This window comes from Pinus tabuliformis, chromosome 1_1, assembly GCF_031772625.1.
Source record: "Pinus tabuliformis cultivar Carrire ecotype Pingquan chromosome 1_1, CPIR1, whole genome shotgun sequence".
Taxonomy (NCBI): domain Eukaryota; kingdom Viridiplantae; phylum Streptophyta; class Pinopsida; order Pinales; family Pinaceae; genus Pinus; species Pinus tabuliformis.
The window spans coordinates 837,923,738-837,936,928 of NC_142297.1; the positions used below are offsets into that span (position 1 = coordinate 837,923,738).

Below are 13,191 nucleotides of genomic sequence, written 5' to 3' on the forward strand. Positions count from 1 at the left end.
AAGATAATCCTTGAAATGATAAAGTACTTCACCCTTCCTAGATGATATGAAACCCTAATCTACTACAGGCTTCGCACTTTAGGGGGCAATCTGTTACACTAAAATTTGTCATCATGACTATTTGCAGTTAGTATGGCTCTATCAACTATCATACTATCCTCCTTGGCAAGTCTTATACCTCTGCTCTTCATGTCAAACTCCAAGAAAGAGAGAAAGTCCTTAAAAAGTCAAATAACTCTGGTTACGCAGTTTCTCTTAGCCTTACCTGCGTGTACGCACCCCAAGTTCACAATACCTACGTACTTGTACGCTCTGTCTGTAAAGGGGTGGGTGCGTACTCCTGTAAAGGTCAAAAGGCGCAAGTTTCACTTCAAAAAAGTTACTTGTGGTCATTTCTAGAGCATTCTAGAAGTTTGTTTGACGTGTATTGAGCGCCTCCAGATGGTTCATGTATCCCTATGAAATAGGAACTTATCCCATCAAGAGGGGAGCTATCCCATTCAAAGAGGGGCTTATCCCATTGATGGTGGACCTGATTAACTTCCTCTAAAGCACTATAAATACAGGCATTGTGCCAGAGGGAGGGGAGGTTGAAAGCTGAACATTCCTAAGGGTAGATGCTACTGGAATTAGGACTCCCTTATAGAGCTTGAGAGGAGATATTCCCATCCTTTCGTAGCCTTATTTGGAAGTGGGTGAGCTGATCAAAGTAAAGGAAAACTCTTGCTGGACTCTAGGAGGGACCTGCACAACACCAAGGCTCAGGTTGTAATGGTTTCTTTTGTTTCCACTTAATACAGCTCACTTTTCTCAATAGATTGTTATTCATGATTTTTTTCATATACTCCTTGGTCTATATGATGAATATGTTTTATTTTATAAGTTATTCAGGTGCTATGTAATCTTTTGGCTTGTTAGTGAATGCAGGTTTCGAAGAGAAGGAGGAGCTCATCCGGATTGGCGAGGCTGGACTACTACAAAGCGTTGGACTAAAGGTATGTTATAAACACCTGATTACTTGTATTCTAAATGCATATTTAGAGAAAGGTAGTGTTTATTTGTCTTGTTTGTCACTAGAAAGCCTTAGCTTCTAGGGAGGTCGGTTTTGTCCGCAAAATTGACTCTTTCCGCATGACACACCCTTTATCTCTCCCTTGAGCTTATATCTTTAAGCTAACCAAACTCCCAACCACTACAACCCCTCAATCAAATCATTATCCAATGTTGTCTCTCCAATCTCATCAAAGATCAACTCCCACAAGAGTCCTTCACAAAATTTCAGAGCACTTAGGTCACCTGAAGAGGAAACCTATCTTCAATACTATAACTCCCCTATTAAATTTGGAGCCCCCTTTGTTTGAACCTTTTCTCCATTCACTAAGGATTATGAGTTGGAAGCTTTAGCTCAGGACTCCCAGAGTGGCATGGAACCTCTAACAATTAAGCAATCCTTTTTTGTTTATCCAAGACCTACAAATTGGGAAAATGTCACTACTAGTAAAAAAAGGAGCCAAACATAAAAAAAAAATATAGTGAATTGTACTATGGTTCCCTCTAACCTCTTGAATAAATTTAAAGATCCTCTAGTGGGGAAGTCATTATCTTCTCCCATTTCCTCTTACATCAAGGTTGGGCATCTTGATGTGGACATATCAGTGCCCTACAAACTTAGAGAGTTGTCTCTTGTGTATTCATCTCTAGAATGATCATAATTGTTGGCATTATGGTTCAAGTGTTGTCCTTGATGGCAACTCACTCAGTGGATGGTACAGGTGCTCAAAGGTTAGTACAGGTGATGGCAACTTAATCAGAAGACAGATCTCAGTACAGCATGGCAAGAAAGCTCATACACGCTGTTTCGTTAAGCCCAAGTCGCGTGTACACGCAAGTTCGATTCAGAAAAAGCGCGTGTATGTGGAAAGGTTCCTTTGGTTCATGGTGGTTACACCTTGGAAGTTGTGCCTATGATTTCGGACCATTATGTCTCGACGGGCGTGTCGATCCCTAGTTTTAAAGTTGATGGTATTGTGTTACTATGGTTTTGGCTCTTGGTATTGAGAAAGGCCTAAGGCTATATAAGGAGAAGAAGATCATTAGGCAAATATCATCTTTCGACAAGGCATGAATATCTAAGAGAGAAAGAGATCTGATATGCAGGTTCTGAGTTGGTTGATCTGAGCTAAGGAGAGATCTCATCGGTTGATGGAGAACTAGATCTAAGGAGAGATCGGGATCAAATGGTTTGAAATGCACTATCATGATATGGTTGATTATGCGTATTTCTAGATCTGCATATTGTCGCAATGTTACGTTCTGAGTCTAACTAATATCTGGTACAGCTGCAAATTGAGAAAGTTTATTTTTAGATCTGTACGCAGGTTGGCTTTGGTAAAAGCGCGTGTATACGCGGTTTCTGCTCATTAAAGTAGCGTATATCTTTTGAAGCTTGATTTGAGTTTACAGTGGGGTCTGACTGTTATTACAGAGTTCTGTAGTCTGCTCTGTGTTCTGGTAACTGGTGATTGACAGGGTTCAGTGGTTCAGTGATTCAAAGTTGGGTTGTTTTATGCTTCAATGATCTGTTGTGAAAATTGAATGAATTGTGGTCTTCAGATTGTAATGTTGTGCTTCAGGAATATCCAAGTCTGAAAATGTATGAAAAGTGATACCTGGAAGAAGGAAGATTGTAGGTCAGCACCTACGTACTAGTATCTTGGCTAGTACAAAAGCAAAAGGGGGTTGGAGCTCCCTTCCAAGGAAGTTTGGAGAACGAGAGAAGGTTGAAGCCTTCTGCAGGTTGTAGCCTGCGTACTGGTATAAGGCTGCACCAGTACAAAAGATTGTAAACTGAAGTTTCATTTTAAGAAAGATAGAGACAACTTGCAGCAGGTGGTTTTCACCCACATTGGGTTTCCACCTTATATCTTGGTGTTCATGTGTGTGGCTTTTTATCTGTTCTGTTATACTGCACATGTTTACTGTTAATATGATGAATAATGTCCTGATGCACTTAAATGAAGAATAAGCCAACTAAATTGTGAGTTTTCTGCTTATACGCTGTTTTACTTCGTCACAGTAGCGTGTACACGCTGGTTCACTTAACTGAAGTAGCGTATATGTTTTTTGGGCATTTGAAAAGTTTGATTAATCTGATAATACTGATTCACCCCCCCTCTCAGTATTATTTCCAACAATAATGTCCCTTAACATTTGGGGCCTAGGTTCGGTCCAAAAAAGAAGAGCCCTCAAAAAGATCCTACAGATTCACAAGCTAGACATCATTCTCCTTCAGGAGACAATGCTCAGTAAGGAAAATTCTTGGCAATTCCTCCTACAACTTTATCCCATATGGCATGTCTATGCCAATAGTGCTTATGGCTTGTCTGGAGGTTTGGTTGCCCAATGGAATCCTGAAACTTTCTTTTTTAAGGCTTATAAAAATTCAGCAGATATTTTTCTCTCAGGCTTCCACATAGGGATCGCTTCCAAAATTCAGATAATCAACATTTGTGCTCCATATCAAAACAAGAAGGAAAAGTGGACTCAAGTTGAAAATAGTGGCATATTGGACTTGGAATTCATAATCCTGGTAGGAGATTTCATTCTCACTCTAGAGAATTTGGAGGTCTAGGGCAAGCAAAGCAATCCAGATCCACTTGCAGCACACTTCAAGGACCTATTTTACCAAAACTCACTTAGAGATATTAAGCCTGCCACAATTGGCATGACATGGAGGAATGGTAGATGGGGAGATAATGGCATTTCAAAAAGATTAGATTTCTTCTTTATGAAGAATGGCATAGATAACTACTTCATCAATCTAAGCTCATGGATTCTTCCCTCACAAATATCTGATCATTTTCCCATTTTTTTGTTCTAGACATACATTTCAAAAGAGAAGCTTGTTCCCTTTAAGTTCAACCAATTTTGGTTGAAAGACACGAAATTCTCCTCAATGGTCTGGGATTTCTAGACAAAAATCAACCTTAGCATTGGCAACTCAGTTATGGACAACCTATGTTATAAGCTAAAACAGGTAGTTTGGGTTTGGGCTAGACATTATAAAAAAGCAAGGATTAGAGAAACTACACAAATCGATGACAAAATTAAATCTCTAGAAGATCCAAAGTCATCTGATTACTTTTCCAATGCTTCCAAACATAAATTAGCAGAATTGGACATAAAAAAATAAATTAAAAAAATAAAATAAAATAAAATAAGACAAATACTCTTATGTCAAGCTAAGGAATGACACCAGAAGAGTCTTCAGATGTGGATTTATGAATGGGGAAAAAATACCAGATGTTTTCACATCCAGACCTTCAGGAATCGTCTGAAAATTCCCATCTGCAAAATCAAAAATGATATTCAGAAAGAAGCATTCAGATATTTTCAATCATCACTGACATAAAGAGAAGCTCCTTTCTCTTATAAATTCATGGACTTCCTTTCCCTATATCCACAAATGGTTGACTCTGAGATTTTACCTCTGCTAGAATGCTCGGTTGACAAAAATGAAATTCTATTGACCCTTAAATAGTTGCCCAGGGGCAAGGGCCCTGGTCCAGATGGTTGAACCATTGAATTATTTCTTCATTTATAGGAAATCATGATTGAGGAGGTCACATATTTAGTGGAGTCTAGGAGACTTGGCAGGGTCTCCAGTGATGTGAATGCAACTTTTATTGCCCTAATCCTAGTCCAGGGATCCATCTACCTTCTTGGACTATCATCCTATTTCACTATGCAACACGATATACAAACTCATCTCCAAAACAATTGTTATTCGAATTAAACCAATTATGTTCAGGCTCATCTCTCTGGAATAGTTTGGCTTCCTTGAGAAGCGTCATATTCACGATGCAGTGAGCATTGCACAAGAGTGCATTCATTCCATTAAAACTCGAGACATTGATGCATGTTTGTTGAAGATCAATCTCTCTAAAGGCTTTGACTGTGTCGACTAGGAATCTTTATGGATGCTTCTATCAAAGATTTGCATTGGCTCAATCATGCTAGAATGGATAAAGGCCTCTATTTCTTCGGCCAATTTTTGTATTTCAATTAATGGAAGTCCCACTAATTTCTTTTCAGCTTCGAGAGGCCTTAGAAAAGGTTGTGCCCTCTCTCCTCTCCTATTCCTATTGGTAATTCATAGCTTGAGCAAAAGCATTCTTGCAGCTAGAGCACAAGGCAAAATATCTAGTTGAAAAATTACAAAAAATATCTCTCTTTCCCATATAATATTTGTTGATGATTTCGTGGCCATCGGGAAGACAAACATCAAAGAGTATATGATGTTTCACGATATTCTCTACAACTTTGGACATGTAATAGGGTTGTACATGAATAAAGAAAAAATAATTTTGATTTCTCTGGACCCTTATGGGGAAAGAATGCAGGAAATCGCTAATTTATCTAGAATTAAATCCATCCCTTTGGAGGGCGGTTTCAAATATCTGGGTTTTACCCTGAAACTGATTGGATACGGGAACGATTACTAGTCCTGGTTGATTGAAAAACTAGAGAAGTGACTCTCTACATGGTCCCATAAATGGCTTTCCTTAGGTGGAAAGCTTATTCTAGTTAATTCAATTTTGTACAACATATCTATCTATTGGATGCATATTTATAAAATCCCCAAGGGTGTCATCCACAAGATTTTCTCTCACTTCCTTTGGGTTGGATCGAGAGGAGATAAAAACAAAATCCATCTTTTTAGGTTGGATACGCTGTCTAGGCCTATCATTGCCAGAGGTTGGGGCCTCAAAACATGGAAAAAATCAATCTAGTACTTCTCCTTAAGAATTTGTGCAGGGATGTCATTGGAGAATTTCTTTGGGGCAGAATCATCAAGCTAAATACCTTAAAAACAAGGACCTTGAGGGGTGGATTTGAGATGGTGCTCCAGTGATAGCTAGGATTTCCCAATCTTGGAGAAGTTTGCTCCTATCCAAACATTGGTTCCTGGCCAATTTGTCTTAGGGTATTGGAAATGGTTCCACTGTGAAAATTGGTCTAGACATCATATCAGGTATGGAAGGTCCTCACTCCCTTTATTTTCCTCTGATTACTTTTATACATGGTGTGAACATTCAGGTGCTTAAGGGTATAGCAATCTTTCCTAAAGCAAATATCTCTACAACACATTAGATAAATGGCCAAATGTTGAACATTCTAGCACACCTTTCCTTAGAATGGAAATAATATATTCGTAAACTACAATTACTTGGGATCTTTTTTTCTCTTTCGAAGGACAAATTAATTTGGAAGGGAAGCCTTCATAAAGGCCAAATCATTGTAAAACGAGCCTATAACTTCATCGATCAGCAAGTGGCTTTGGCCTCATCTTTTTCTTGGTTGCCCATGTTGTGGAGCTACCAAGTGCCCCTAAATCTCAAATGTTTCCTTTGGTTGGTGGCCCATAATCATATCTTGACCTCGGATAATTTATCCAAGCGGGGTTTTCTAGGTTTGGGACATTGTTGTCTTTGCAGGGAACATGGTGAAGAGATCACTCACCTTTTTCTTCATTTTACTTTTTCCAGATCAGTTTGGATTGAAGTGCTTAGACTCCTTGGATCTAACTTTGTCTCAGTCTGGTCATGCATTCCTGATTGCCTACATCATTGGTTTTATGTTCATACAAACCTCAGGACACTTCCCTTTTTTGTTATGTTGGGCATATGTCGAGCCCGTAATTCTCTCATCTTTGATTCCTTTCAGCCTATAGTCTTCAAGGTTAGTTCTTTGATTATGGATTTCTTTAAGTAATTCTTTGTTGAGCCCTCCATTTATGCTTGCCCTGGCCCCCCGCTCTTCTATAGATATTCGTTTTTTTTTTCTTGTTGGCTTCTTCGATGGAATCAATTCTTTCGGGTTATGTGACTATGGGATGGCTATATATCTGGATCTTGTATACCATTACAACTTCTTTTTGTATAGTGGTAAGGGCTCAAACACCATGGGATGAACTTCTGACATTATGGGGCACCGTCTTTTGTGCTTCCTAGGTTGGATTATCAGATATCGTCATCTTTCGGGACTCTAAGGTTATTATTGATGGGGCCAATAATTGCAACAACCTTCAGACTCCATTCCTCCTCAACTGGAAGCAATGAATCAAGTCTTTAACCATGTCCTTTCATCATATCTATTTCTCTCCTATTTTTCATGAAAAAAACAGAGAAGTTGATATTATGTCTAAGAACGGATGCAATGCATCTCTGGGATCGATCCATTTTTAGAAATTTTCTTCTAATGCTCTTTTGTGCTCAGGAAATATTGTCATCTAGCTCTTTTCTTCTTGTTTATTTTGGATACTTTTGACATGGAGTCTTTATTTCTGGACTTTCGATCTGGAGTGTTTTTATTCTGGACTCCTTCAACCTAGTCAATTTTTGCTCATTTGGGTTAGGCTATGTCAATAGCAAGTTGAACAACCTAGAGATTTTCAAGGATGAAGATAGTCTGCCCCCCTACACTCCTTTGTTTTCAAGTTAATCATGTTTATGGCTCTATCATCAGGGTGCATGCAACACAATATTAGCGAGTCTTACATCTATTACTTTGCAAAAGACAATCAACTTATTTTCTAGTATGGAGGAAGAGCATATGACGTTGAATTTTCATGGGATCTACTACATAAAAGTTTCAGGGAAGAAGAAGAACATGCACCATCTTTCAAGAAGATACAAAAAAATTGGCAACAAAGGGCGACTTGATATTTCCATGTCATCATAAAGTCCATGTCAGTAGTGTCATGTCATGAGTCATCATGTGCCACATAATTTTGTGGATTATGTAAATTCTATATGGGAGAAATGTAATGTAAATTGGAAGTCCAAGAGTCATCCATGTAACGTGAAAAGTCATGTAGGAAGTCAAAAGGTCATAGAGAATTCAAACAGTCATGAGGGTAGTCCAAGAGTCACAAGGGAGGTGAATGATCACCCCATTTGTTATATATACACCCTCATAGCACATGAAAAGGACTTTTCACCTTCGCTCCTCCTACCAGACATTGGAAAGGAACATAGTTGTTTTGGAGGAGTGAGTGATTGCTCTAATGCTCCACTATTAGGTTAGTGGTGTTCACTGCCTTGATGTATCTTAAATATTTTACTTAGATCAGAAGCTTGTTGAGGCAGCGCGCTTGCATGCATATGTCATGAATATTGTAAGACTATTCTTCTAATGTTTGCAATGTATGTTTCTTTCATATGTACTAAGGAAATTTAACTATTTTGGTGGCTTTGGCACTTATCTTGTTGAACGTGTGTTGTATTTGCTTTAACAATCATTGCTTCCTTATTTTTCAATTGGAAAGATAGTAAAAGATGCGGAAATCTCAACCAATTTTGAGTGAAAGGCTTTAAATATTCTTCCGGTGTTTCATTTCCAAGTTCCATAAAGTTATGGATAGGAAAGAGTTTAATCGAATAGAAATTTTTTCTATCAATCATACTACTTTGATGATTGAAGCGATATATGAGGATCGATAATGTAAGTACTACTATACCTTTGACCAAAAAATATGGAAGGGCTTACATTAGGTTTAGGGATAATCAGGCTCGAACTGATGACTTCCACCATGTCAAGGTGACACTCTACCGCTGAGTTATATCCCTTCCCTACTCTCATCTGGAAGGAGAACTGACTTATGAATAATAACTTACCAAAGGGTCGAGAGACTCAACACAACTATCCCACTATTTTATCTCGAACAACTTGAAGCCAGACCTTCCTTCTTTTCACACTACTACGAAAAAAATTGGAGCCTATTCTGAGTGAATCCTGTCGAAAGTAGTATTTCCTACTGATTCGAATCATAACATATGGTCCCGTAAAATCAGTAATATTTTACCTATCTTGATCAAGCAAGTTTTACATGAACTTGAATCAGCATGTTTGATCCGATCTAGCACTAGTGCGTACGGAAAGAACTCAATATTGTTTGGAAGAACAAGGAGAACAAGATCGAGTCAAGATTATACAGAGATGATACGGATCAAATTGTTCTTCTTGCACCAAGGAGAAGACCCTATGCAACCGTTAACTACTTTATAGAAATAAAGTGAAATCCTACCGGAACAGAATTTGTAACTAGCACTGCTATCCTCTCGTCTAGCGAGCAAATATTTACCCCCGTGGATGGAAATACTTCTTGATCTGGATCGATGTAAGAGTACAACTACATTTCCAAAATCCATGTTGTCTATTCGGAACAGGTTGACCCCTTTGCTCTCTCGTGGTACAATCCTCTTCCCGCTGAGCCCTCACTTTTCCACCGGTCCACAGAAACAAGATATAGGACTGATGTCGTTCATCAGTTCATCATATCAGATCAAAAATCACTTTCTTTTCCGTATACTCTCCCTGGTATCGGTTGTTATTCGTGTGGACTTACGCAGTCGATCAGATCATATCTCAGATAGATATGGATATATATCTCCCTCAACATAGGTCATCGAAATGATCCTGGACAACCCCAACAAAAGCACGAAAGCCAGGATCTTTCATTAAATTGATTCCTGTTCAAATTCGAACAGTGTATAACCACATGGATAAGCTCACATTAACCTGTCAATTTCGAATCCAATTTGTGATTTGGAGGAATGATATATCGATATATCAAGAAGGAATTAGCATGTAATAATGTCGATTCATACAAAAAGAGTATTTCTTCAGGCACTGTACTTATAGGATGGGAATAGAGAAGGAAGAGGGAATCCCGAATATTTTGCATAATATTTTTGACCGAAAAGGACAAATAGGATTCATTAGTGTTTGGTTAGAATACGAAAATGTGTTTGACTTAATTGGTTCCAGTTACTCTTTGAGACATAATGTATAAAGGAAGGGAATATTAATATTATCGAACAACGAGAATAATCCAATTTATCTTACTTCGAAACAAAAAAAAAATTGAACGAGAAGCCGTATGAGGTGCAAATCTCATGTACGATTTTGTAGAGTGACAGTGAAAAAAACTTATCTGTCAACTTTTCCACTATCACCCCCAAAAAACCAAAATCTGCCTTACGTAAAGTTGCCAGAGTACGATTAACCTCTGGATTTGAAATCACTGCTTATATACCTGGTATTGACCATAATTTACAAGAACATTCTGTAGTATTAGTAAGAGGAGGAAGGGTTAAAGATTTACCCGGTGTGAGATATCACATTGTTCGAGGAACCCTAGATGTTGCCGAAGTAAAAGATCGTCAACAAGGGCGTTCTAGTGCGTTGTATATTCTTACTTATCTAATACTTGTATCATTTCATGATGATGCCATGTGAATTGCTAGGAACATGTTAAGTATATAGCTAACCTAATAACGAACGTTTTGTAAGGGGACTAGAGCAGGCTACCGTGAAAAAAAAAAACACGATCTTATTTTTCATTGGAACTATTATATGTCCAAGGTTCAATATCGAAATCATTTTCGAAGTTTTCCCTGATTGTTTCAACAAAAAATTCAAAAATACCTTGACCTTATTAGAACGGGTTCAAGTCAAATAGCAATGATTTGAAACACTTTTTTATACACTATTTTGTAAACCTAAGGACTTGATCGTATAGATATGTAAAATACAGGATTTCCAATCATAGCAAAAGAAAGAAAGGGAACGGATACTCAATTGAGAGTGAGTAAATAGAATTATATGCATAAAGAATATATCTCATCTATGCAGATATAATAATGTGGAAAGTCGTATTCGACGAAAGTCGTATGTACGGTTTGGAGGGAGATCTTTCATACCTTTAGAGATCCACCCTACAATATGGAGTAAAAAAGCAAAAATAAATGATTTTCAGCCTTTATGAAATAGATTCTTGAACCTTTTTCACACTCATGTCACGGAGAAGTACTGCAGAAAAAAAAACTGCAAAATCCGATCCTATTTATCATAATCGATTAGTTAACATGGTGGTTAACCGTATTCTTAAAAACGGAAAAAAATCATTGGCTTATCGAATTCTTTATCGAGCCATCAAAAAGATTCAACAAAAGACGGATAAAAATCCACTATCTGTTCTACGCCAAGCAATACGTAGAGTAACTCCCAATGTAACAGTAAAAGCAAGACGTGTGGGTGGATCGACTTATCGAGTTCCCACTGAGATAAGATCAACCCAAGGAAAAGTACTTGCCATTCGTTGGTTATTAGGGGCATCTCGAAAACGTCCGGGTCGAAATATGAATTTCAAATTGAGTCACGAATTAATGGATGCTGCTAGAGGGAATGGCAATGCTATACGCAAAAAGGAAGACTCGTAGAATGGCAGAAGCCAATAGAGCTTTTGCACATTTTCGTTAACTCATAAACAAGATCGAGATCTACCTATCTATATAGTGGATTTATATATTCTGATAAATTAGAAATTGATTCCCGTTCAGATCGGACAATATGTTTATCGGAACAAAAGAGAAAAAATAAAAAGAAAAAAGCATAAATCATAGATAGATCTAAGTCCTCTTGGGAAGGCTTCCTTAAGGAAAAAGGAGATAGATTATGGAGGAATATTCGATCCTATTCATGAGATTATGTAAATCTCCTAAACTTGGAAGTTAGAAACCTTTTCTACTCTTTCGGAGATTGAAATAAATTACTAATTCATGATCTGACATGTACAAAGTGAAAACTTCATTTTCAATTATACCCTGAGATCGTTTGAAAGAGTTTCATTTGCTTTTCTTCCATTCTGGTTTATGGTATTTCTGGCTATATGGTCTATCCAGGGGAAAGATTTAGCTTCAAGAAATAGTAAATGATCTCATAGATACACAAATGTATAACTCTCCAGGAATTTGGATTGTGCTTATATCCATAACTGTAGGAATTGGGTCCGAACTTTACTTTTTCTAGTCTCTTTTCATCAATGGACCCCTTATGAAGGGAAGAAGTGCGATTAATTTTACAAATTATTACCTCTCTAATAAAATAGATTGAATAGATATCTATCTTTCTTTTTTATAAATGTTTCTATGGACATGTGGAAAAGAGAAAGAAAAGGACTGTTACCCCTACCTCCACTCGGACCAAGACATCACTTTTACGGAAAAAAGTTAAAGTTTTTGAAAATATTTTTTATTTTGTACCATATTCAATTCTTTAGGTTTGTATTGAATTGAAAAATAAAGGATGTTCATTCAGTCGTCTTGTTTTATAGGAAATCTCCTCCAGATAAAAAAAAATTTATGATGAACCTATATGACCAATCGTATATCAATACTCGAATACGCTATCTCTAACATATGTTCATTCATAGATCAGGATATTTTTCATATATATATATGAATGGAATAGAATTTCCTTTTGGGATGCCTTGATGGTGAAATGGTAGACACGCGAGACTCAAAATCTCGTGCTTAAGAGCGTGGAGGTTCGAGTCCTCTTCAAGGCATAATATTGCTCATGCTTATTGAATGAGCAATATTATGGCAAATCTCGTAGAGTATCTCAATAGATTGAGATAGATTCTCTGTTGATACGAGGTATTCCGACGATCGATTACCTACAAGTTAACGCTGTTGGAATAGGACAGTGGATCACAGGTAGGATCAGATCTTCTCTACCTAATGAGGAGTCCATTCCGAATACACCCTCGTATTATGAGGTATATTTCATTAAGGACACAGATTGAGAAGATCGATACATAGATTGACCAGATACCACCTCTATCAAGATCTTGCAATATACGGGAGTTACGACCGAACCTCACCAACTATATCCATGTCAGATCCTGTGACTCTATCATTTCCTCTCTTCAAATAGTGTGGAAAAAAAATAATGCTAGAACCGAAATCGAGGAAATAAGGAGTAAGCATAGTCTAGTTAACTTAATGAGATATTATTAGACTATGCTTACTCTTACATGGTCGAGATCTCGGAGTGAGGAACCTCAAATTAAAGATCTATCAAGTCTTTATAGGATCTTAAATTGGAGAATATGTAGAACCTCTCATTGATTCCCACGACCCTACTGCCTGGTCAATTTTCTTTTACTTCATTCCATATTCTCCCAGCTGATATCAAATCTTAATCCTGTTGTATGAATTGAGTGTTCAATTTCATTGGGAAAAAGCCATTTATTCTCCAACAATGTCTTTGTAATTTGATCCAATAACATTATGTTAGATAGGAACAGATTTGATAAATATTGATAACTCTCGAATAGAGTAT

At 37.5% G+C, this 13,191-nt stretch overlaps 1 non-coding gene across 1 annotated transcript; it reads left to right on the top strand.

Moving 5' to 3' along the window:
* The first annotated feature begins 12,331 nt into the window (after positions 1-12,331).
* TRNAL-CAA (transfer RNA leucine (anticodon CAA)) lies at positions 12,332-12,412 on the top strand. Its single transcript has one exon. It is a non-coding gene; the product is annotated as a tRNA-Leu (tRNA).
* Positions 12,413-13,191: the final 779 nt, after the last annotated feature.